The sequence below is a fragment of the Coregonus clupeaformis genome, unplaced genomic scaffold (genome assembly GCF_020615455.1).
Source record: "Coregonus clupeaformis isolate EN_2021a unplaced genomic scaffold, ASM2061545v1 scaf3170, whole genome shotgun sequence".
NCBI classification, from domain to species: Eukaryota; Metazoa; Chordata; class Actinopteri; order Salmoniformes; family Salmonidae; genus Coregonus; species Coregonus clupeaformis.
The window spans coordinates 6332-32610 of record NW_025536624.1 but is presented as its reverse complement, the minus strand read 5'-3'; the positions used below and the strand labels follow the sequence as shown (position 1 = coordinate 32610).

The window sequence follows — 26279 nt, the reverse complement described above, 5'->3', positions numbered from 1 at the left end:
TCTGGATCCTATTTTGACAGGTTGCACATCAAAATATCAAAAATGCATTTCCTGGATGTTATATGAAATGGCTTGGCACTGCAAAACGTTTTCTAGAGCCCTGCCGCTAATGTAAATTAACTGTCCATTAAAACATTTTATCGCGCAAAGTAGTTAAATTTATCGCAATATGGCTTTTTTCCGTATCGGCCAGCTCTAGCACCTCCCCAAAAATTATTTCTCGTAATTTATCGCTGATTTATTGTTAGTGCAATTTTTTGGGTCAATTTATTGCAATGTGGATTTTTGTCCATATCACCCAGCTCTACTAGAACCCAACAAAAGGAATGCACTCACTCGTTCACGCTCACACACAGTTGTCTTTGACCATGGTATCTGCCAATTAGGCTGAAGGTCACTGGGAGTTTCATGCTGAACAGCCAATAACAGCCAAGGTTACTAACTGCCAGGGGGAGAGAGACAGAGGTTACGCTATGTCTGCATTTGCAAAATTGTATTATTTCAATCCGACATCAGGGCACATACATGCACCCAATCCCCCTGCTCAGTTCTGTGTGTATACTGTGTGCATGTGTGCAGTGTGTCTGTCTTCCCCTGACTGGGTGAAGAGTCATGGCCCCAGAGTGTAGCTCAGTGGGACTGCTGGCATGTGGCTGAAGAATCCCTGCCCTTTAAAACAGAGTGGGGGAACAGAACGGAGAGAAAAGAAAAACAAGACTGGTTGAAAGTGGATGAGGAATGACATGCTGCCTGACACAAACAAAAACAGACAGGGGACGGAGAGAAAAGGGGAACGAGGGAGGACCAATCACAAAACCCCATCTCTCGCTCTCTTTTTTTACTACTTTCTCCCTCTCACTCTCTCTCTTTCCTCCTTCTCTCCTTGCTGTTGTTGAAGAGAGGAGACCGACAAGGACAGAACCATGAACCCGGACACAGGTAAAAAAACCTGTTTATACTCTTATGGCTTTAGAGTAGTTGTGGCCTGCAGCATGCTTAATGCCTCTGTGTATTTGCCTGCTCATACACATTATTTACGTTCTCTTTTCTCACCCACCCACACCCATCCCCCTGTAGGGCTCATTATAAGCCTGTTATGCCACTGGTGGTAGTTGTTGTATATGATTTATTAATGCCTGTATTCATCCAGCTTTAATGTCTTGAGTCCAGGTGTCACTTTTAGTTCAGTGTGGTTGTTTACACTTAACTGCCTGGTGTAAAAGTTGACAGGTCAGAATGGTTATAGTGCAACTGATTGAAACCCAGTTAGGTTCTTTCCAAGATTTTAGATGGGTGATATGAACTGAACAGCTGTTGCTTGCTTAGGCTGCCTCCATCTCTATAGACTTGAGAGAGAATATAGTATACCGCTGCTTTCACTAATTTGATTAGTTTAATTGATTGGTGGTTGAAGGGTCTGAGTTGTCCTCTTGCCCTCTCAGGATGTTCTCAGGATAATTAGTGGGCCAGGGGCCTCATTTATAAACGTTGCGTGAGTACATAACAGACAGTGTACGCATTGTCTAGTGGTTGAAGTATTGCAAGCAAGCAAGTAGCCTAAGTATTTTGTGCAAATGGGGGCTATGAGACACTTATTCATAAAAACAAGATCCAGCTATTTGGCGTTAGTGAGAAGAGCGAAAAATCTGTTATTTTTTGAATAATTAGACATAGGAATCTGTTATTTTCATAACCATTGCAGAATAAATTCCTCACATTTCTGACCGTGATGGGTTAGTATCTCGAAGTAGCCAATGCAACAAATGACCATGCTCATCTCATTTAATTGGGCCTAGTATCTTAGTAAATAGGCTATGTATTTCAAGTTTTGCTTTATGCCATAGGCAGCCGGTCTGTAGTCTACAGTCGAATTTCAGGTTAACATGCCAACAGTTGATATTTTACTTTGAAGTATTACTTTGACAATGTTTCAGAATTCGTGGGCAGTCCAGCATATTAGGTTGGGGGGAAAGTCAATGCAAAACATTGTTGAATTCAAACGTTATGCTGACAGGTCCACAACAATTTGTGACTGACCACCACGATTCAGTCTTATGTTGCAAAATTTGAAGTGACATACACATTATAACACTCTATTATCACTCCCTGTTAAATCATCGCATCCCTCAACTATTCATGCTTTAAGAATTCAACCAAATTCAGATCATATGAAAATATCATAACCCCATGATAATAACCAATTAAGTACTTGCCTATCAACATAGATATTTACCACTCTAAACATCCCTATCAATATCACCCACTACTTCAAATGTATATAATGACCAGTATGCTAACATTAACCCAATTAATCAACATATTCATGATTTCATTCACAATCCTCACCTTAACTTCCATGTTTAAAACAGTATGATTCAACAATGTCCACTCAAAATAAATCATATAAATGTATCCTAAGACATTACCTTAATGTATCACTGTTTTAACCCATAATATCTATATAAAACATTTCTCAATTTAACAATCAATATCCTTCATTCTGAAAATAGTTATACAAATACATACCAATGATTTACTTAAATCACTCATTAATCTTATAACTTATAACCAACCAAATGACTTAACTCTACCAAATTTAAAATGACTGTCCTTATTGATTCACTTTATCCATATCAATGAAAATTAAAACCCTCAACTTAATCACCCATTACAACTGTCCGAATGTATACTTATATTAACATACATTATAAACATCCATAATTGAATTATGACCTTCCTCATCCTGATAATAAATACATATCATTATCTCAATGCATTCTTAATACTATTAATTTACCAGTGTATATACCTACTACCCAAATTATCAAATTTAGATAAATCCAATTTTATTATCAACACAGCTAAGCAACCCCTTTGTGTCCCCCGGCACTTAAATCTTGCGTCTCTTCATTACGTTCTTCAGACATCTTCATATTTCAAAATGACTTGCCCATAACAATGTCACAACTACAATGTCTCATTCTATTCACCACCAACTCCACAACCTCATTGTCTTCTCCATTTGCCAACCATTATACCAACAATATGAGAAATTATATCCTTTGATATCTTCGATTGGTTGTTGTAGACCAGTTGCATGTAGAAGTGGTATTTTACAAAATCGTCTTCAACGCCTCTGATATTCATCTTCACCCGGTTCATAGTTTGTTACTTTTATTTATTTAGGTTCACACCATGCTAGGCCAAATGATCCCTACTATGCATCAAGAGATCATCTGTATTTATCTCACTAGAATACAAACATAACAGTTTAATTGATTTAATATCTAAACCAATAAATCCATATAAAGATTCACCATATGACAGATTGTTTTAACAATTATTCCTAATACCAATTTCTAATATACTTTCCCATTTCTATTCACATCGCTCTGTGTAGCATGTCCTTCTTGCAACGCACCAATATGGAATTCAAGATTCACAGCTGCAACGACACACATAGACACAAAAACAAAAGCAATGCTCCACAGTGACAATTCCATCTTCCTCCTATGAGTTTTTAACACCTACATTGGGACAAATATATGCACAAATCTCTCTTCTACTTTCCCTTCCTTGAGGTAGCCCGTAACAACTAGTACTAACCACCACCTAGATTCTGTCCAGCTCTTACTACTTTAATCCTCTACTGCCACAGTCTCCCTTGCACATAAAAAGCACATATTTTCCTATTAGTTCTGGCCCAGAAGCCTTCACCTTTTTTAAAGAAGACTTCATAACATTGTTAGTTGAGACACAGTATGCTACTTTACACACTACTTATCAGTCAGTAATAACCTTGATTAGGAAGTGCACATTCTTGCATCTTATTATAGTCACTAGTTTCATAGACATGCTTCCTCTACATCATGCCTTATACCACATACATTTCCCCTAAAACATTTAATCTAACCCATAACACATTAATTACTACTGCTCAAATTCTTACTATGATTTTCAATTGTACCAATAAATCATCTTACCATCATTACTACCCCCTTAGTTGAACACATGAGTCACAACGTGATTCATGCTTTCAAAAACAAAACACCAACATTGTTTATTAAATCATAATAAAATGACAACATTGGATAATACCACAACTTACTTCTATCCCGTAAAGTAACCCAAGATTAGTACAATTAACGAGCAACAGGTATCCCTCATTCAGAATAGCTCCCTCTCTCTTTATCTACTATATATATATTATTACCAAATTATAAACTTCTTCACAATTATCCTTATCATAACTAACCCTCAGTTCATCATGCCTCCAGGATTTACAGTGCGGGTGATTATGTCACACTATAAAGCCAGGACAGATTGCAGTGGTCATTGAAATCATTCAATGAATTGTTCCATCCTATAGTACAGTGGGGAAAAAAAGTATTTAGTCAGCCACCAATTGTGCAAGTTCTCCCACTTAAAAAGATGAGAGGCCTGTAATTTTCATCATAGGTACACGTCAACTATGACAGACAATTGAGGAAAAAAAATCCAGAAAATCACATTGTAGGATTTTTAATGAATTTATTTGCAAATTATGGTGGAAAATAAGTATTTGGTCACCTACAAACAAGCAAGATTTCTGGCTCTCACAGACCTGTAACTTCTTCTTTAAGAGGCTCCTCTGTCCTCCACTCGTTACCTGTATTAATGGCACCTGTTTGAACTTGTTATCACTATAAAAGACACCTGTCCACAGCCTCAAACAGTCACACTCCAAACTCCACTATGGCCAAGACCAAAGAGCTGTTAAAGGACACCAGAAACAAAATTGTAGACCTGCACCAGGCTGGGAAGACTGAATCTGCAATAGGTAAGCAGCTTGGTTTGAAGAAATCAACTGTGGGAGCAATTATTAGGAAATGGAAGACATACAAGACCACTGATCATCTCCCTCGATCTGGGGCTCCACGCAAGATCTCACCCCGTGGGGTCAAAATGATCACAAGAACGGTGAGAAAAAATCCCAGAACCACACGGGGGGACCTAGTGAATGACCTGCAGAGAGCTGGGACCAAAGTAACAAAGCCTACCATCAGTAACACACTACGCCGCCAGGGACTCAAATCCTGCAGTGCCAGACGTGTCCCCCTGCTTAAGCCAGTACATGTCCAGGCCCGTCTGAAGTTTGCTAGAGTGCATTTGGATGATCCAGAAGAGGATTGGGAGAATGTCAAATTAAACCAAAATAGAACTTTTTGGTAAAAACTCAACTCGTCGTGTTTGGAGGACAAAGAATGCTGAGTTGCATCCAAAGAACACCATACCTACTGTGAAGCATGGGGGTGGAAACAGCATGCTTTGGGGCTGTTTTTCTGCAAAGGGACCAGGACGACTTATCCGTGTAAAGGAAAGAATGAATGGGGCCATGTATCGTGAGATTTTGAGTGTAATCCTCCTTCCATCAGCAAGGGCATTGAAGATGAAACGTGGCTGGGTCTTTCAGCATGACAATGATCCCAAACACACCGCCCGGGCAACGAAGGAGTGGCTTCGTAAGAAGCATTTCAAGGTCCTGGAGTGGCCTAGCCAGTCTCCAGATCTCAACCCCATAGAAAATCTTTGGAGGGAGTTGAAAGTCGGTGTTGCCCAGCGACATCCCCAAAACATCACTGCTCTAGAGGAGATCTGCATGGAGGAATGGGCCAAAATACCAGCAACAGTGTGTGAAAACCTTGTGAAGACTTACAGAAAATGTTTGACCTGTGTCATTGCCAACAAAGGGTATATAACAAAGTATTGAGAAACTTTTGTTATTGACCAAATACTTATTTTCCACCATAATTTGCAAATAAATTCATTAAAAATCCTACAATGTGATTTTCTGGATTTTTTTTCTTCTCATTTTGTCTGACATAGTTGACGTGTACCTATGATGAAAATTACAGGCCTCTCATCTTTTTAAGTGGGAGAACTTGCACAATTGGTGGCTGACTAAATACTTTTTTCCCCCCACTGTATACTAAACATGACCAATATTCAAAACATCTCATAAATGTTATGTACCCCAAGTGTACATTAAATCCTCATGACATTTATTCACATAAGAAATCATGTATACCCAAAACTCAGTCAAATTTTTTTAAACTTCATAAAATTCACTGTGTGCTCCTTTAAGACTTATCACCTGTTACCTGTTGAAAACTCCCTAAAATCAAAATAACAACCCTTTATAAACACCATACTATGTGTGTTGTTTTATATGAAAAACCCAATTTGAAAAACAACAAACAAAAATAGCCAGGCCTTACTTAATTTGGTAGCTCCCTTTTACGACCTAAATATAAGAGTACTTAATTTTACTAACTGTTCCACCCTAGCCCTGGGCAATATTCCAATGAGATAAGGAAACCCCCTTGCTCCTGGAATAGAAATTATACATGTCGTTAACATTCATTTACAATCAGTAATCCAAAGATAGTAAGTACACACAAAACATGATACATATATCCACAGTCCTATCTCATCAATAATCATTTGTATCAATCTAACTACTCCATAAAAAGATTACCTAAAATGTCTTAAAAATATGAAAACCACTCAATGTTCTCTGAGCTTACAATTATTATTTTAAATTGATTACCCTTCAGACTTCATCCTCTGTAATTCTCACAATGATTATTCAACCCCTAAATCTGCTCCTTTTGATCCCATATCAAATTATCCTAGTATCGTTACTAGATCAATCAACATAGGAAATATGTTTCCCCTGATATTAATTTAATCATCGCAACCTGTTGCATTGATGTTTTAAAATATAAACCTATTGTTTAATAACTTCATACTTTACAAAAATGTTAACATAATCCATCATCCTAATAGTAAAAACTATATCCCATTGTTCAACGTACCATAAACAGATTATCGTTTTTAGAAATAATGAACTGTCTGCATAACTCAATGTTGTTTAAACAAACTATATAATGTAATAATAATTACCAATGATCAAATAACGTTCCACATTCACCTATCTAGACATGTTCTTCATATCATCCCAATGCTTCCTACATATCATCTTCAAACAATTCAATTCAACATGTCTCATCACCCAATGAACTTACTTACTTTGTAAACCCTCTACAATATCTATTATTCTCTATCTCTACCTTTCCATATAACGTTACCTCAACAAAATATACATTTATGAAGTTATAGTCAAAACAAATAAAACATCTATTCACCGATATGCCACTTTAATTACTATGTTATACTATTCGCTATGAGTTGTTAAGACAATCAATTCACCTCGTGATCTAGGTCAAAATCATCAATAGAATAGTTTTGCTTTCTGTCCCTCCCTGGGTTTGAACCAGGGACCCTCTACACATATCGACAACATTTACCATCGAAACACCATACAAAATCTGCGTTCCTTTCAAAGCAAGACCCTGTGTAGCTCATTTGATATAGCATTGCGTTTGCAACGCCAGGGCTGTGTGTTCGATTCCCCAGGGACCAGTATGAAAAAATTATGCATGCACTCACTAACTGCAATTCGCTCCGGACAAGAGCGTCTACCAAATGACATAAATGTAAAGTTAAACAACCACTTCCATGTCGCATAGCAACTGACGTCACTAGTAGGCACCACTAACTAGCTAGCCCTTTCACACCAAACATTCAACCCTTATGACTCTCTTCTCCACAGCAACCATTGATCCTTTTACACCTAACATAACATTCCCTATAGCGCTCCCACGTTACAGCGAGCCCCAATGATTAACACCCGCAAACAAAAAACATGGACCTTCTTCCATTTTTACTAGCAGACCTAATAAAACACACTATCAAACAGCGTTCTACATTTACCTCTATCATAGGGTTTAAAAACGAACGTAACAACATTAACCATCCTAAATTGCTTTAGTAACGTCATGTACGGTTCAGTTTATCTATTACGATATGACAGTCACTTCTCCATGCGTCTTAAACTATATCTTATTTCTCTTGTAATCAACTAAAATCATAGCCACTTCTCATCTGAAACCAACACTCCTCCATTATCATAATATAGCAGATATAGGTAACTATCCTTTCTACGTAGGCTACAAGTAATACCAAACTCTTGTTGTAGTTTACATTTACATTTACGTCATTTAGCAGACGCTCTTATCCAGAGCGACTTACAAATTGGTGCATTCACCTTATAGCCAGTGGGATAACCACTTTACAATTTTTTTTTTTGGTGGGGTAAGGGGGGGGGTTGGAAGGATTACTTATCCTATCCCAGGTGTTCCTTAAAGAGGTGGGGTTTCAAATGTCTCCGGAAGGTGGTGAGTGACTCCGCTGTCCTGGCGTCGTGAGGGAGCTTGTTCCACCATTGGGGTGCCAGAGCAGCGAACAGTTTTGACTGGGCTGAGCGGGAACTGTGCTTCAGCAGAGGTAGGGGAGCCAGCAGGCCAGAGGTGGATGAACGCAATGCCCTCGTTTGGGTGTAGGGACTGATCAGAGCCTGAAGGTACGGAGGTGCCGTTCCCCTCACAGCTCCATAGGCAAGCACCATGGTTTACCATCATATATTGAATTCATATTCATATAATCAATATCCAATTTATTTATAAACATTACACCACCATTCTCAATCACTTATCTAGCAAACCCATTAGTCAACGCCCAAAATAATTACTACCACTCAATCGTCTCGCTATTCTTGTTAAATAAGTGAGTCTTTCTATTTAAACCACGCACCACGCTACAAATCTTCCATTCAACATCACCAAACCAAATACTTTGTAGTATCCATTCAAGCACACATACCATCATGTGAATTACACTCCAAAACCTAGATTTTAGTCAGTACCATGGAACCGATGCCATTCGAAAAGACTAAGTCCCACAAGTAGCCCAACTACAAAGGTTTGTAGTCTTAACCTCTGGTACATAATAACGACACAATTACAAGAAAATAGCCTTAAAAAAATCTTTCAAGTGTTTCTTTGCAAATCGCTCACGTGCTCAGAATGAATAAATTAGCAGTCAACGAGTCAAATCCACATTTATTGATTTGGAAATAGATCTGGCGATTTTAATAAAACTGATTATGTTTCCCTTGCGACATAGTGAAATTCCTTTGTTACATCATATTCGCTCCATAATGAGTTTTATTTTGATGGAAACCCTAAATTGGCTTTGTACAATATTATAACTTACGTCTTTAACCACTTTACTCATGGTCAGTTTATTCCTTAAATCTTATCTCAATCACATTATCCAACTACGGTACTGTCACGAGAATTTTGTTATCTCAATGGTTGAAGTCAACTACTTCTTAAATCTTTGAATAATTCCCAAAAGGTTGTAAATCTCTTAGTTTAAATAAATTAAACAAAGACCCAATTCTGCTCATGGTCAGCATGTTTATTCATGAGAGCGCTCTGCAACAAAATGGTTGTACAATCTTTTTATACGCACACGTCAGAGGAAAAATCCCACCCCGCTGTAGGCGGGCTGTATTTTTTTCACTTTAGGCATCTTTTAAGCTCACACCTGGGTTTAGCTCATGTGATTTTCCTCCGCTCTCCTGACCATCAGGTCACACACACACACACACACACACACACTCATGTTCTTATCATAGTCTACTCCTTGCTCGGGCAGGCAAAACATTTTTGTTATCGCTGTTCTTACAATATCCTGAAAGCCTTTTCATACTCTCCTCCAAGCCTAACGGTTTCTCTCCTCCCTAAATTGGGAGTCCTATTTCTTTATCTTGGTTTCTCAGTTGTCTGTAGACAGTTCTCCTTGTCCTTTGTTGTCTGGCCTAACTCTTACTCACATTGCTAAATAGTAACAATGTCATAATCTTTACTGGTCCTACACACACACACACACATTATTAGATTAGAGTCTCAGGATTCTAACACATTTCATAAAGTGGAGTGTAATAATTAGTCATTACCAAATTCTTCTATCAGGTACAAACTTAGAAAACCCATATTAATTACTTTTCCACCCACGGCGTACGTCTACGTTTGGGTGAGCAAGCCAATATATAATTATTATTCCAATTATTATTTTATGAAATCTGTAATAATCACCTACCCATACGTAAAATGGATCATATTTTCACATTTGTCACAAACTCCATATAGACCGTTAGAAACGTATAGGTACTCACATCAAAGAATACTTCAGTTAGTTTAACAATCTTCATTCATTCTCCCAGCGGAACCAAAAAAACACAGCCTGTAATTTCCAAGGACACTGCCTGTCCCAGAAAACAGACTTTCCACTACTCTCTAAAATAACATCAAGCTCTATTTACCCCTCCTTGATATTCTATGACCTTATTCTATTATATATCGTAACTTATTATATGACCTTATCATACGCATTTACATACTTATTATGCACACAAAATAATTTCTACACTCTTTTCATAAAGTAGCCTATGTCGTTCCATTGCCCAATTGCATAATGCCTTATCTAACTTTTCTTATTATTAATCCCATTTCCAGGCCATCGTGCGTTCATTAAATCACATGCTTTATATACCATTTTCATATAATCTAAATCCCATTTCGTGATGCTTACGGCGATATTGTCTGATATCTTTTCGCGCTACTTGTAATTTATCCCTTTTAAAACTACCATCAAGAGGATAGTCATTATCTGTCCATGCTGATAAATCACTAAGATATGGTTCCACATTGTTTTGTATTATTATTTCATGCAATGTTAGTAAATTCAAACACATGCATCAAATATCCACCCTGATAATGTATTAAAATGTAGTTCGCCTTGAAATGTCATTTTGGTGCTATGATTCAGAGGTTATGTCATTGGCTCCCTCTCCTAGCCATTTTGAGTAATTCATTTGTCTAATTCTCTTTTTATTTAATGATGTTTTACCACATCAAAAAGGTCCGTAACCTATTTCTCTCTTTACCTATTTACTCCTATGATGATACAACACATCAGAGCTTCATCTATTTTACTCCTATGATGATACAACACATCAGAGCTTCATCTATTTTACTCCTATGATGATACAACACATCAGAGCTTCATAACCTAATTTACTCCTATGATGATACAACACATCAGAGCTTCATCTATTTTACTCCTATGATGATACAACACATCAGAGCTTCATCTATTTTACTCCTATGATACAACACATCAGAGCTTCATAACCTAATTTACTCCTATGATGATACAACACATCAGAGCTTCATCTATTTTACTCCTATGATGATACAACACATCAGAGCTTCATCTATTTTACTCCTATGATGATACAACACATCAGAGCTTCATCTATTTTACTCCTATGATGGTCCAACACATCAGAGCTTCATCTATTTTACTCCTATGATGGTCCAACACATCAGAGCTTCATAACCTAATTTACTCCCATGATGATACAACACATCAGTCTCTCTTTACCAATTTACGCTAATTACTGTTAACACACCTTGTTTTGAATCATAGCATCATGTCATTATGCAATTTAATATTCCTCCTTACTCCCTTTACATAATTCAACACCACTCATCGTCCCCCTTTAAAATATAGAATTTTAAAGTTCGTTACAGTTCAGCTTTACCACCGATAAGCAGATTTTTAACATAATAATACACTGCTCAAAAAAATAAAGGGAACACTTAAACAACACATCCTAGATCTAAATGAAATAATCTTATTAAATACTTTTTTCTTTACATAGTTGAATGTGCTGACAACAAAATCACACAAAAATTATCAATGGAAATCAAATTTATCAACCCATGGAGGTCTGGATTTGGAGTCACCCTCAAAATTAAAGTGGAAAACCACACTACAGGCTGATCCAACTTTGATGTAATTGTCATGAGAATTTATATCTCTAATTCAACCTAAGCTTGAATCATTACCAGGGGTTGTAAGGCTCTGGTTTTAATCATAAATGATTCAAGGTCCACAACCAGCAAGAATGATCTGTATTTTTAATCATGGAGAGCTCTGCCGCCAAAAAACATACATACAGCTTTATACCCCTTGACACACAAAGGCACTTTGCTCCGCCCACCTTTAGGAGGCTTTTTTTAACCCGTTTTCTCAGTCCCCTTCACCCTGGAATGTTTAGTCCCGCCCCCCTCTGTTAGTGGGTTGCCACTACATTATAACTCTAACACCGTTCACACATTTATACTGTATTTGGGGTGAAATCCTTTAGTCATTATTCTTAAAATACAAATTAATCTATCATTAATGTCCTTTAAAACAAGTCAAAATGAGGCTCAGTAGTGTGTGTGGCCTCCACGTGCCTGTATGACCTCCCTACAATGCCTGGGCATGCTCCTGATGAGGTGGCGGATGGTCTCCTGAGGGATCTCCTCCCAGACCTGGACTAAAGCATCCGCCAACTCCTGGACAGTCTGTGGTGCAACGTGGCGTTGGTGGATGGAGCGAGACATGATGTCCCAGATGTGCTCAATTGGATTCAGGTCTGGGGAACGGGCGGGCCTGCAGGAACTGCTGACACACTCCAGCCACATGAGGTCTAGCATTGTCTTGCATTAGGAGGAACCCAGGGCCAACCGCACCAGCATATGGTCTCACAAGGGGTCTGAGGATCTCATCTCGGTACCTAATGGCAGTCAGGATACCTCTGGCGAGCACATGGAGGGCTGTGCGGCCCCCCCAAAGAAATGCCACCCCGCACCATGACTGACCCACCGCCAAACCGGTCATGCTGGAGGATGTTGCAGGCAGCAGAACGTTCTCCACGGCGTCTCCAGACTCTGTCACGTCTGTCACGTGCTCAGTGTGAACCTGCTTTCATCTGTGAAGAGCACAGGGCGCCAGTAGCGAATTTGCCAATCTTGGTGTTCTCTGGCAAATGCCAAACGTCCTGCACGGTGTTGGGCTGTAAGCACAACCCCCACCTGTGGACGTCGGGCCCTCATACCACCCTCATGGAGTCTGTTTCTGACCGTTTGAGCAGACACGTGCACATTTGTGGCCTGCTGGAGGTCATTTTGCAGGGCTCTGGCAGTGCTCCTCCTGCTCCTCCTTGCACAAAGGCGGAGGTAGCGGTCCTGCTGCTGGGTTGTTGCCCTCCTACGGCCTGCTCCACGTCTCTTGATGTACTGGCCTGTCTCCTGGTAGCGCCTCCATGCTCTGGACACTACGCTGACAGACACAGCAAACCTTCTTGCCACAGCTCGCATTGATGTGCCATCCTTGATGAGCTGCACTACCTGAGCCACTTGTGTGGGTTGTAGACTCCGTCTCATGCTACCACTAGAGTGAAAGCACCGCCAGCATTCAAAAGTGACCAAAACATCAGCCAGGAAGCATAGGAACTGAGAAGTGGTCTGTGGTCACCACCTGCAAAACCAGTCCTTTATTGGGGGTGTCTTGCTAATTGCCTATAATTTCCACCTGTTGTCTATTCCATTTGCACAACAGCATGTGACATTTATTGTCAATCAGTGTTGCTTCCTAAGTGGACAGTTTGATTTCACAGAAGTGTGATTGACTTGGAGTTACATTGTGTTTAAGTGTTCCCTTTATTTTTTTGAGCAGTGTATAATGAAAGTCTGCTTTCCTGTTAGTTGAGCTGTAGACTGCATCCTTTTCGTGAAGACTCCAATGTGTTATGATGAGTTTCTCGGGTATCAAAGAATCAAGGATGCAAGGATATACTTAGACACTTTGTAGACAGTTAATGCAAATGTTTAATGATCGGTACCGGGTTAGAGACAACAATGGACAGAGCTTTGCCGTTTGCTGTTTCCAACTATCGAACAAAGATTCACTCTCCCTTATATACCCTTGGTTATCTTCCTTTCACATACATCTGGAAACCATCATGGCACTCCCTTTCTCTGTTATTATTACCCTTTGCCCCAGGTCATTACACCCTGTCCATCAATCATACTACCCTAAACATCACTAATCTCCTTTGACATAAGGAATGTAGACGTTTGTCTCCTAACCACTTATCTAGTAACTCTAACCTGTTCCCCACGATACTATGACATGACATCATTACACTATAAAAACATAATATCAAGGTGCAATGAATACAACTTTCTGACAATTAGAAACCTATAATATCTGATTGTAGCTAGACTCTTACCCATATACACTAAATAAAAATATAAACGCAACATGTAAAGTGTTGGTCTCATGTTTTATGAGCTGAAAGAAAAGTTTCCATACGCACAAAAGGCTTATTTCTCAAAACCGTTGTGCACAAATTTGTTTGCATCCCTTTTTAGATATGCCACACCTGTCAGGTGGATGGATTATCAATACGTTTATTAAACAGCATGATCTTTACATAGGTGCACCTTGGGCTGGGGACAAGAAAAGGCCTCTCTAAAATGTGCAGTTTTGTCACAACACAATGCCACAGATGTTGAGTTTTGAGGGAGCATGCAATTGGCATGCTGACTGCAGGAATGTCCACCAGAGCTGTTGAATGTTCATTTCTCTACCATAAGCCGCCTCCAACATAGTTTTAGAGAATTTGGCAGTACGTCCAACCGGCCTCAACCGTAGACCACGTGCAAGGCGTTGTGTGGGCGAGCGGTTTGCTGATGTCAAATGTTGTGAACAGAGTGCCCCATGTGGCGAAGGGGTTATGGTAGGGGCAGGCATAAGCTACGGACAACGAACACAACTGCATTTTATCAATGGCAATTTGAAGGCATTGAGATACCGTGGCGAGATCCTGAGGCCCATTGTCGTGCCATTCATCCACCGCCATCACCTCATGTTTCAGCATGATAATGCACGGCCCCATGTTGCAAGGATCTGTACACAATTCCTGGAAGCTGAAAATGTCCCAGTTCTTCCATTGCCTGCATACTCACCAGACATGTCACCCATTGAGCATGTTTGGGATGCTCTGGATCAATGTGTACGACAGCGTGTTCCAGTTCCCACCAATATCCAGCAACTTCGCACAACCATTGAAGAGTAGTGGGACAACATTCTACAGGCCACAATGAACAGCCTGATCAACTCTATGCGAAGGAGATGTCACTGCATGAGGCAAATCCTGGTCACACCAGATACGGACTAATTTTCGGATCAAAAAAGGTATCTGTGATCAACGGCAGACTGGAACCCCAGTTTTAACTAAGACGTCCTGTGTCGGTTCCGTTTTGTTTGTAGCTACAGCTTGTTTGGCCCGTTGTGTCAAGTCATTCCGGTTCACACTGACCATGTGCAGAAAGTAGTCATCACAATTTTTTTCCCACTGTTCTTTGCAGCAATGTTGTTGAGAGCAGTAGCAACACTTTTGCAGTTCTCCATGGCTAACATCATGTCTTTCAAAAAAGCCACGTTAGCAAGGATTATCTACACATACTGAGCAGCTCATGTTATCGACAGAAGCATTGTATATGGCAGACCAATCCGAACTCATCTCTCGGCATGTCCAGCCCACCCATTATCTCAGCCAATCATGGCTAGCAGGAAGGTTCCTGTCTTTTTCCATGGCAAAACCAACTAGGTTCGTAATAATTTTTTTTTATTTGTATTTACAGATTACATACAAGTTTGATTATGGCACATGAAAGTTCATATGTTCCAGATGGCATTTCTGCCAAAAGAATTCATGGAAATGCCTCTCCTGTGAAGTAGTGATGTGCGACATACGCCTAGCTTCCTGAAACAGGTCATATTTTCAATCATTTTCTCTTTCCGAAACTGCCACAGTCATTTACAAAATACAGCATAAATTACTGCAAAGATTAAAACATTCTGCCAACACAGTAATAGACCGGAAGCTTATGTAAAATATTTAACAGTATGGTTATAGGCTACAGTATTGTTTTGCGATAGGAGCACGGCATCATAGCCTATTTAATCTCAGAGCCTATACCAAGTTAGGACTTGGCCCTAAAGACAAGTCTATAGAAATGGAAGCAGTCTAAGCAAGCTACAGCTGTTCAGTCCGTAACACCCATCTACAATCGTGGAAAGAACCTAACTGGGATCCAAACAGTCACATTACATTTCAACCATTCTGACAATAGTGAAAATGGCATAAGTCTACTTTTACACCAATGCCCTCATTTATAATTGTGGTGTAAATTTCACACTATCTGCTTGCGCCATTTCTGAAAGTATGTGTAAAAAAAATATTGAGATTTATACATTTGGCGTACGCCATACATACGCATGTTTTCCGTAAATATCAGACCTGTCGTAAAACTGTGCGCACGTGAACGAGCATTATAACGCTGTCAGGAAAATGCCCTCCAGTCACCTTTTTATGGTGACAATAACACCCTTTATCCCCAACTGTCCGTTGGTCACACGCAATATCTCAGACAGCACTGGGACGATTTTGAAATAACTTGGATGAATTATGCATCTTGCAATAGATATCCGCCATTTACAAAATTACACTGATTGGCCCAAGGCGGAAGCTATAGTAATTAATTGAAATGTGTTAGTCACATATTATATAAATTGGCCAAAGGGTGTGCGCTGCATCATTCGTGGGGGACGACATGTTTGCTGTATAATTTGGAACTATTCGAGTTAGGCCACAGCAGTAAAGAGGAAAAAAAGCAATGGTCAATTTGATCACATTTCTGTAGCGGTGTGGGCAGAATGTTTTATTCTCTACAGTGACTTTTTCAAAGTAAACATGCATGATGCCTATAGCGAGTGCCAAACGATTGATTGTATATTCTAAACAATTTAAAAGTAAAATGCTACAGCCCACACTTCTATGCAAAATACAGTTATCAATAGATAGAAACACAATCTCCTGCCTTATGCAAATGTACATAATTCACTTTAGCATTATACATTAATGCAGATCTAAATTCTCGGCCCTTAGTCAAGTGAATTATCAGCACTTGTCAGTTGGCTTTGCTATGCTTGGCAGATATTCCCCCCAGATACATTTTATGTAGAATGACTGAGAAGCTCCAAAATGAATGAAAATAAAATTGTTGACATCTAAAATATAATTTCCACCTCCAGAAATATGAGCCCAATAGTACTGGTAAAATTATTTGTTAATCATTTTTACATATTGGACCATGCATATAGCCTATACATGGTCCATATTATCAGGTATGCTTTTAGCAATAAGCAGTATCACCTGTAGCCCAACTGATGCAGCATAATGGCTATAAATAAATAGGCTGAAGCATGGGGTAGCCTATCTGCATTTACCCTATTGGGCTTATCATTAGCTAGATCCCAAATGTGATCTCTTTACTGTTTAGCATGTATTGATGAATTTTGTCACCGAAAACTTTTGTCTTGCAAGTTAAGTGCCTTTGAACGGGGTATGGTAGTAGGTGCCAGGTGCACCGGTTTGTGTCAAGAACTGCAACGCTGCTGGGTTTTTCACGCTCAACAGTTTCCCGTGTATATCAAGAATGGTCCATCACCCAAGGGACATCCAGCCAACTTGACACAACTGTAGGAAGCGTTGGAGTCAACATGGTCCAGCATCCCTGTGGAACGCTTTCGACACCTTGTAGAGTCCATGCGCTGAAGAATTGACACAATTTTTTCACTAACAGTTGACCAGGGAAGCTCTAGCAGGGCTGAAATTTGACGAACTAACTTGTTGGAAAGGTGGCATCCTATGACGGTGCAACGTTGAAAGTCACTGAGCTCTTCAGTAAGGCCATTCTTCTGCCAATGTTTTCTATGGAGATTGCATAGCTGTGTGCTCGATTTTATACACCTGTCAGCAAAGGGTGTGGCTAAATTGCCGAATCCACTAATTTGAAGGGGTGTCCACATACTTTTGTATATATAGTGTTTCTTGCATAGAACGCACAACAACAAGCTGACTGTAAATGGATGAATTATTATACTAAGGGGTTTTCTGGTTTTTCTATTCATTACTCGTTTTGTTTGCAGAGGGGTAATAAATGAGGACTGTTTTAGCATATTATCTTCAAAATGCACCTCGGCAGAAATATTTTTTCATGTTAATGAAATAATGTTGCAGTGGCGCCACCGCTAAATGACTGCAGCGGAAACACTGAGCTGCACACCACCAGCGGTGAAGAAAAACGTGTGTGTGGTCCACGAGTACATGTTTGGTCATCCTGCATTTTTAGTGTGTTTTAAGTGAGTGTTCTTGTCTCCGAGAAGGTTGACCTGAAGGAATTTGTCTTAAATATAAAAAATAAATATGCCATTTAGCAGACGCTTTTATCCAAAGCGACTTACAGTCATGTGCGCATACATTTTTACGTATGGGTGGTCCCGGGGATCGAACCCACTACCCTGGCGTTACAAGCGCCATGCTCTACCAATTGAGCTACAGAGGACCACTTGTCCTTTTGCCACATTCACTCCATCAGTATTCTTCTCCTCCTGTGACTGTCCATATCACTTTCTCCCTCTCCCTGTGTCATTCCTCCTTGTTTGTTAAAGCCTCGTAAATCTCTCCCTCTGTATTCTTCCTTTCAGTGTGGCAGAGTGCAGGTCATGGGATATGTTTCATATATGCCCATTAGGCTATATTCCCAACTACTTGAACTAATAGGAAATTACATGCATAGAACTTCTAAAAAAAAAACAAGGCCTTACTCTGTCAAATGTATTTTGCTCCTCTAATTCACATACCAAGTTTTAATAGAATAGGTTCCGTTTAGGTTTCTGATTTACTTAATCACAAAACTTAATGAACTTGTCATGTAATGTTTAAGTATCTAGTTGTACTAAGCTCTTGCTAAGCCATTGTCTGTTTCAGTGTTGCTATACTTGTGTGTCATGTCCAGCCACTGGTGCTGGTAGCCCCTGGGCCCAGCATTGCAGAAACAAACCCTTTTGGACACATTGCTACTGGACAGAGTTGGTGGCAGTGAACACACACACACCCTCCCTCCTCTGTTTGTAGACGCTTGGTTCGTGACACAGAGAGAGGGAGAAAATGACAGATGGCATACAAAGAGCTAGGGGAAGGAAAGGAGTTTGGTCCCGAAGGGAGTGCTACATTCTGGGATGCTTGGCGACGAAGGAGGCTGAGAATTTGGGGAATTGGAGAGGGTGGTTGGGTAATGTCGGGCAAAGGTTAGGGTGGATAGGGTGTACTCAATATAGCAGTTAACTGATGAATAGCAGGTAATTTACACAGGATTTACTTAATGCGTTGGAGGAGGATAAGTAATTGGCAATGAATAAGCCTGATCATTAATTTTTCTTCAATGCTGTGAAGTTTTGTGCAATCTCCCTCCACCAAGTGATAGACATCACATGCCTAGTGTGTCATTCCATTGCTTTCCAAGGAGAGAAGCGAATGGAGAAGGATGTAGTGATGGATAGAGGATGGGGCGATTCACTGGTGTGTGTGTGTGACAAGTTGCTGCCTGGATGTCAGGAGGTTGAGATTCCTCACAACAAAGTGATGGCACCTCTGACTGACTGTTGTACAGTACCATGCATGTCTGTGGCTGACCCACCATCATTTCTCTAACAGAGAGGCGTTGTACCTGTAATGCCTTCCTTATTCCTTCTCTTTTCGTCATATACATTCATAATTGAAGCATTGTTGGATCCTAGAATCAGTGGCCTTGACTGTCTGAGAGAACATGAATCACCCTCCCGTGTGTGTTCTCTCTCTCTCTCTCTCTCTCTCTCTCTCTCTCTCTCTGTCTCTGTCTCTGTCTCTGTCTCTGTCTCTGTCTCTGTCTCTGTCTCTGTCTCTGTCTCTGTCTCTGTCTCTCTCCCTCTCCCTCTCCCTCTCCCTCTCCCTCTCCCTCTCCCTCTCCCTCTCCCTCTCCCTCTCCCTCTCCCTCTCCTCTCCCTCTCCCTCTCCCTCTCCCTCTCCCTCTCCTCTCCCTCTCCCTCTCCCTCTCCCTCTCCCTCTCCCTCTCCCTCTCCCTCTCCCTCTCCCTCTCCCTCTCCCTCTCCCTCTCCCTCTCCCTCTCCCCCTCTCTCCCTCTCTCCCTCTCTCCGTCTGTCTCTCTGTCTCTCTGTGTGTGTGTCATTCTATACAGTAAGTACCTGTGTCACCCGGGCTGCCCTGCCCTGTGCCTCTGCTGTGGAGTCTGTGCTCTCAGGTGGCTCACTAAAACTCAATATAGCAGGCAGGCAGAGTACAGGCTGAGTACTCCACAAGGAGTCCACCAGGGAGTTAGGTGTTTATTGCTTGGATGCCAGTTCAGTTCACTATTAATGCATGGATACTCTGTTTGTTGAACTCCTCTTGTTTGTCAGTCGTGTTCCTCCCTCTGGGACCACAAGAGAGGAAGGAGCAAGACTGTTTTCCAACACTTGCTCTCTGCTCCAGTTACATGCCTCCAGTTACATGACTGTCTTAGTGGAATGAAGCTTGGATTTAGTTTATTCAATTCCCAGCTTGTGCAACATTTCACTCAAATCAGCTTTTATACTTAAGCAATAATACATGAGGCCATGTGTTATGACATTTATCATGGCTGTGACATGGTCTCTTTCTGACTGCCATGTAAAGCAAAACTACCCAAAAATGGTTGCTAGCCAACTACACAGCCAACACAATCACTTCAGACTGAAGCTGGAAAGGTGGCAAACTAGCTGCATTTTGTTTCATTTGACCTGTTTTTCTATTGACATTGATGAAGTTTTATAAGTTGCTTGGCAGATGAGATGGTGGATCGGTAAAAGGAGTAGTGCGTTGCTAGGTAATGACGCAAACAATGGCAGTGTTTTGAATGTGGCGATGTGCATGTTGTCTAGTATATCTAACTTCAAATCACCTGTTGTATAAGGCTGGCTATAGTGGGATTAGTCATTTGAATTAAGTATAGCCTATAGAGATCATTTTTTTTGGATTTGTACAGGATTAGTCTTTGTATGGTGACGCATGCTGATTGTTTCACTCTGACCTCTCTCCCCTCTCTTCTCTCTCTTTCTTCCCCCCCAGTGATGGACACCAAGGCGGTGTTTGCTGCCCTGTACAGTGTGTGTGAGGAGAATGCTACGTTCTTCTCGGAGGGTGCTCAGGGGGGAGCGGCACAGCGGCTGGTGGACACTATGACCCTGATCCAGGAGCATGCCCGCAGCCTGGAACCTGTCATCTACGGGTTCGCTGCAATCTACCACCACTTTGACTTTGACCCACATATACCAGCCAACGGATACCGCTCTCTAGTCAAGGTAGGGTGGCACGGTTTGTGTGTGTAACTACTCCCTAGTTAAGAGGGTTTGAAGGAGTGTGTATGTGTCATGTGTGAGCATTCTAAGTGCATATGGGTGTGTGCCTGACCGTCTCTCAACATTGGGGAAAAACTCAACACAAGCATTGTATGCCTCAGTTTTTTTTTTATTCAAGTTTCTTTTTGCTACCAATTGATTGTGTCATGGTAGCCAATTTGTCTGGAATAGAACCTCTTCGACTGTACCTCTTCAGGCTCACTCTTTTATTGATGAGAAATCATGACCTTCTCTCTGCCAGCTGCTTACCTCTATTAAATAGTCACTGAATTTCTGTCTCCCCCTTTTTCCTGGTGTCTCGCTCTCTCACACACACACACACACTAATTTTCTGTACCTGTCGCTTTTTGTTCTCAGAAATTCACTGTCTTTTCCTCTCGCACATATTCGTTTTTTATATATGTTATTTCCACCTCTCACACACAAGCACTTTATCTCCTCCCCCCTATTTCTCTCACTCACTTCTCCTTTTCCTCCCACACCTCCTAGGTGGTGCGCTGCTGCATTCTCCACATCATCCACAAGGGGCGCTACATCTCCACCAACCGACGCAGCATCTTCTTTCGGACGGCCCACAACGCAGGGGAGATGGAGGCCTACTGCTCGGCCCTATGCCAGCTGAGAGCCCTGCTCTACCTGGCCCAGCGACTGCTGCACGACAACAGCCACGGAAACCTCTTCTTCCACGAGGAGAGCGGCCTCAGCCAGAGCTTTGTCCGGGAGTACTCCTCCATGCACAAGGGCTGCTTCTATGGACGCTGCCTCGGATTCCAGGTGTGGGGGAGGAGAGGAGACTGGGAGGGAGGAATACTTTTGGGATGACCTTGAGGCCCTTTTGGTTAGTCTCAGGGAAAAATATATTTTGTTGTGATTTGTGACATGTCGCTCTCCTCTGACAGTTCACTCCAGCCATCCGGCCCTGTCTGCAGACCATAGCCATCGGCCTGGTGGCCTTCGGAGAGAACTACAGACGCCACCAGTCAGGCATTGGTCAGTGGCTCCAGCAAACCTCCCTATTGATGAAAACAAAAGCTACTCAATCATTAATTCATTCTCATTTACATCCTAAACCATTCTACTGACAAGGCAACTCAGTCGACGTGAAGGGAGTGTGAGGGTGAATATCAATACTAGATACAATACATCATTAAAGGGACACTTAACTATATTACCCATGAACACACACCCACACACACACAGTTTAAATACTTTATTTTAATCCCCAAATCACATTACAGTTGAAGGATTCCAACATTTCATAGTTCATTGATATATGGACACTTGTGGATACAGAAAGCACCTTCTCCATAGAGCACACTCACACACACTCAAACACATACACAAGTAAGCATTTCACTGTTAGTCTACACCTGTTGTTTACGAAGCATGTGACCACACACACACGCGCGGGATGACCTAACGCTGTCTTGTGCTCTATGCTGCATCCCAGTGGATGAAGGAGGTATTGCACCGTATGGTGAGTGTCTGTCCCCCTGACCACTGCCATAGTCTCGGTCTGGGACATAGAGCCAGGCTTTGACATACAGTGAGGGAAAAAAGTATTTGATCCCCTGCTGATTTTGTACATTTGCCCACTGACAAAGAAATGATCAGTCTATAATTTTAATGGTAGGTTTATTTGAACAGTGAGAGACAGAATAACAACAACAAAATCCAGAAAAACGCATGTCAAAAATGTTATAAATTGATTTGCATTTTAATGAGGGAAATAAGTATTTGACCCCTCTGCAAAACATTACTTAGTACTTGGTGGCAAAACCCTTGTTGGCAATCACAGAGGTCAGACGTTTCTTGTAGTTGGCCACCAGGTTTGCACACATATCAGGAGGGATTTTGTCCCACTCCTCTTTGTAGATCTTCTCCAAGTCATTAAGGTTTCGAGGCTGACGTTTGGCAACTCGAACCTTCAGCTCCCTCCACAGATTTTCTATGGGATTAAGGTCTGGAGACTGGCTAGGCCACTCCATGACCTTAATGTGCTTCTTCTTGAGCCACTCCTTTGTTGCCTTGGCCGTGTGTTTTGGGTCATTGTCATGCTGGAATACCCATCCACGACCCATTTTCAATGCCCTGGCTGAGGGAAGGAGGTTCTCACCCAAGATTTGACGGTACATGGCCCCGTCCATTGTCCCTTTGTTGCGGTGAAGTTGTCCTGTCCCCTTAGCAGAAAAACACCCCCAAAGCATAATGTTTCCACCTCCGTGTTTGACGGTGGGGATGGTGTTCTTGGGGTCATAGGCAGCATTCCTCCTCCTCCAAACACGGTGAGTTGAGTTGATGCCAAAGAGCTCGATTTTGGTCTCATCTAACCACAACACTTTCACCCAGTTCTCTGAATCATTCAGATGTTCATTGGCAAACTTCAGACGGCCCTGTATATGTGCTTTCTTGAGCAGGGGGACCTTGCGGGCGCTGTAGGATTTCAGTCCTTCACGGCGTAGTGTGTTACCAATTGTTTTCTTGGTGACTATGGTCCCAGCTGCCTTGAGATCATTGACAAGATCCTCCCGTGTAGTTCTGGGCTGATTCCTCACCGTTCTCATGATCATTGCAACTCCACGAGGTGAGATCTTGCATGGAGCCCCAGGCCGAGGGAGATTGACAGTTCTTTTGTGTTTCTTCCATTTGCGAATAATCCCACCAACTGTTGTCACCTTCTCACCAAGCTGCTTGGCGATGGTCTTGTAGCCCATTCCAGCCTTGTGTAGGTCTACAATCTTGTCCCTGACATCCCTGGAGAGCTCTTTGGTCTTGGCCATGGTGGAGAGTTTGAAATCTGATTGATTGCTTGCTTCTGTGGACAGGTGACTTTTTATACAGGTAACAAGCTGAGATTAGGAGCACTCCCTTTAAGAGTGTGCTCCTAATCTCAGCTCGTTACCTGTATAAAAGACACCTGGGAGCCAGAAATCTTTCGGATTGAGAGGGGATCAAATACTTATTTCCCTCATTAAAAAATGCAAATCAATGTATAACATTTTTTACATGCATTTTTCTGGATTTTGTTGTTGTTATTCTGTCTCTCACTGTTCAAATAAACCTACCATTAAAATGATAGACTGATCATTTCTTTGTCAGTGGGCAAACGTACAAAATCAGCAGGGGATCAAATACTTTTTTCCCTCACTGTAGTCGCGCTATCCCCGTGGTCACCTATTAACCAAGTCTTAGTGATTAATTAGATTCAGCTGTTTTAGTGCTGTGGCGGAACAAATAGCCATACAATCCATACACTCTTGTAGCTACAGATATTGAAAGAGTTCTGTTTAACAGTAGCATGTACTGCCTCCACTCATGGCCATCTCTCTCTCTCTGCCGCCCCCTCCCTGTGTTTCTGTCTCAGTGAGTTGATGTTGTGGTGATTTGATGTGTTAGCGTCCAGTCACTCACTCCCTCTCCTCCTCCACTCTCTCCCTCTCTTCTCCCTGTCCCTTTTCTGTCATTCATCTTTATCCATACCTGTATATTTCTCCCTCTCTCTGCCACTTCCACTACCTTGTCCCCCTCTCTTTTTACCTGCAACTCTCTTTCTCGACCCTCTCCTTCTCTCTCCTTCTTGCCTCCCTCCTACAACCATCCCTCCACTATCTCCTCTCCACCCACCCCTCTTTCTCCAGGTGTAGCAGCTAGCTCCTTCTTTACCTCAGGGAAGTATGCCATCGATCCGGAGCTAAGGGGGGCGGAGTTTGAACGCATCACTCAGAACCTGGACGTCCACTTCTGGAAGGCCTTCTGGAACATCACAGAGACAGAAGTTCTATCTGTGAGTCACTGACTACTCTCTGGACCGACCCTCGGACGGGGTGCTGGTAGAATACTGTCCCCTTGCGTTGGAATGTACTGCTCAGTGGTAGATTACTCTTCCCTTGTATGTGTTTGTCTCAGCGTTTGTCCTGTTGGCTGTTTTGACTCTCTTTCATGCCTCTCATAGTTATGTAGTTGCAGAGCTTGTAATACTGTCACTGTGTGGATATATTCCGATTTTACTGGATGCTTTCCTGCCATGAGGAGATGCTCTCAGCATTGTCTCTTGTAAAGTTTATTGACCTACAAATGACCGGAAGATAAAAACCAAATAATGAAATGATATGGTGAATTGCGAATGTTTATATCCGATATGCCCTCTCCCTTCCCTCTTTCTTTCTTGTCCCTCCTCCTCCTAAAGGAAAAAGAATGAAACATCGCAGTGTGTCTGTGACAAATGACAGTCATCTTCTTCCTCCCCTCATTGCTTTCCACTGTCCCCCTCAGAGTCTAGCCAGTATGACGTCCACCCAGGTGAAGGTGAACCGTGCCCTCTCAGTGCCCCCTGTGCCCTTTGACCTCCCGCTGGTGGCTGATCCCCACCTCACTGTCACCATAGAGGCCCCGTCGGCCCACACCGGCCCTGGCCCCGTGCAGATGAGGCTGATCTCCTACGAGCTGAGGGAGGGACAGGTAACTAAAGCCTTGTTCATATTGGCATTTTGAAGTGACTCAAATCCAATTTTTTTGGGATTGGATATTTCAAGCCACATTTTAAACCACCTTTGTATGTGATCAAAAAGAAAGAAGGACCAAGGCACTCTTCATATAATAAATTAAAATGCATTTATTTGTATGACATGTTCAATGGAAACAAAGACTAAAAACTCAGACGCGTATTGGCTGCATGGCCTTCTTCAGGGAGTACAAAGATGATAATACTTTTGAACAGCTTTTTCCAATCAACCCTGATTTGAAGAGGGAGTGGTTACAGAATCCATTGGAGCCAGCTTTTGCAGCAATTACAGCTGCAAGTCTCTTGGATTCACTTGGTCAAACACTTTCGACACCTTGCTGTTTTTTCACTTCCGTTTTGAGCGCGTCACTTGTTTCCGTGCTACGCTGATTGTTGCTGCTTGGCTACCTGCCAAACTTCATGGTTTGTACTTTATTTATTTATTTATTTATTTACTCGCTATACTTTTTTCATTCAACTTTTTCACCCCGGACGCTTTATCTGGACATGGTTCTACAGGACCTCCACCAGCCGAAGCTAAGTAGTAACATTAACACTGCTATCTAATTGCAGTCGCTGTACTCATAATATACAGGAGAACTATCGCCTTATGTTGAGGATAGCCGTGCTGCAAGCACAGCTTCAGACGCAA

At 41.6% G+C, this 26279-nt stretch overlaps 1 pseudogene; it reads left to right on the top strand.

Moving 5' to 3' along the window:
* LOC123481039 overlaps positions 1–25678 on the top strand; it is a 32993-nt pseudogene extending 7315 nt beyond the window's left edge.
* The last annotated feature ends 601 nt before the right edge of the window (positions 25679–26279 follow it).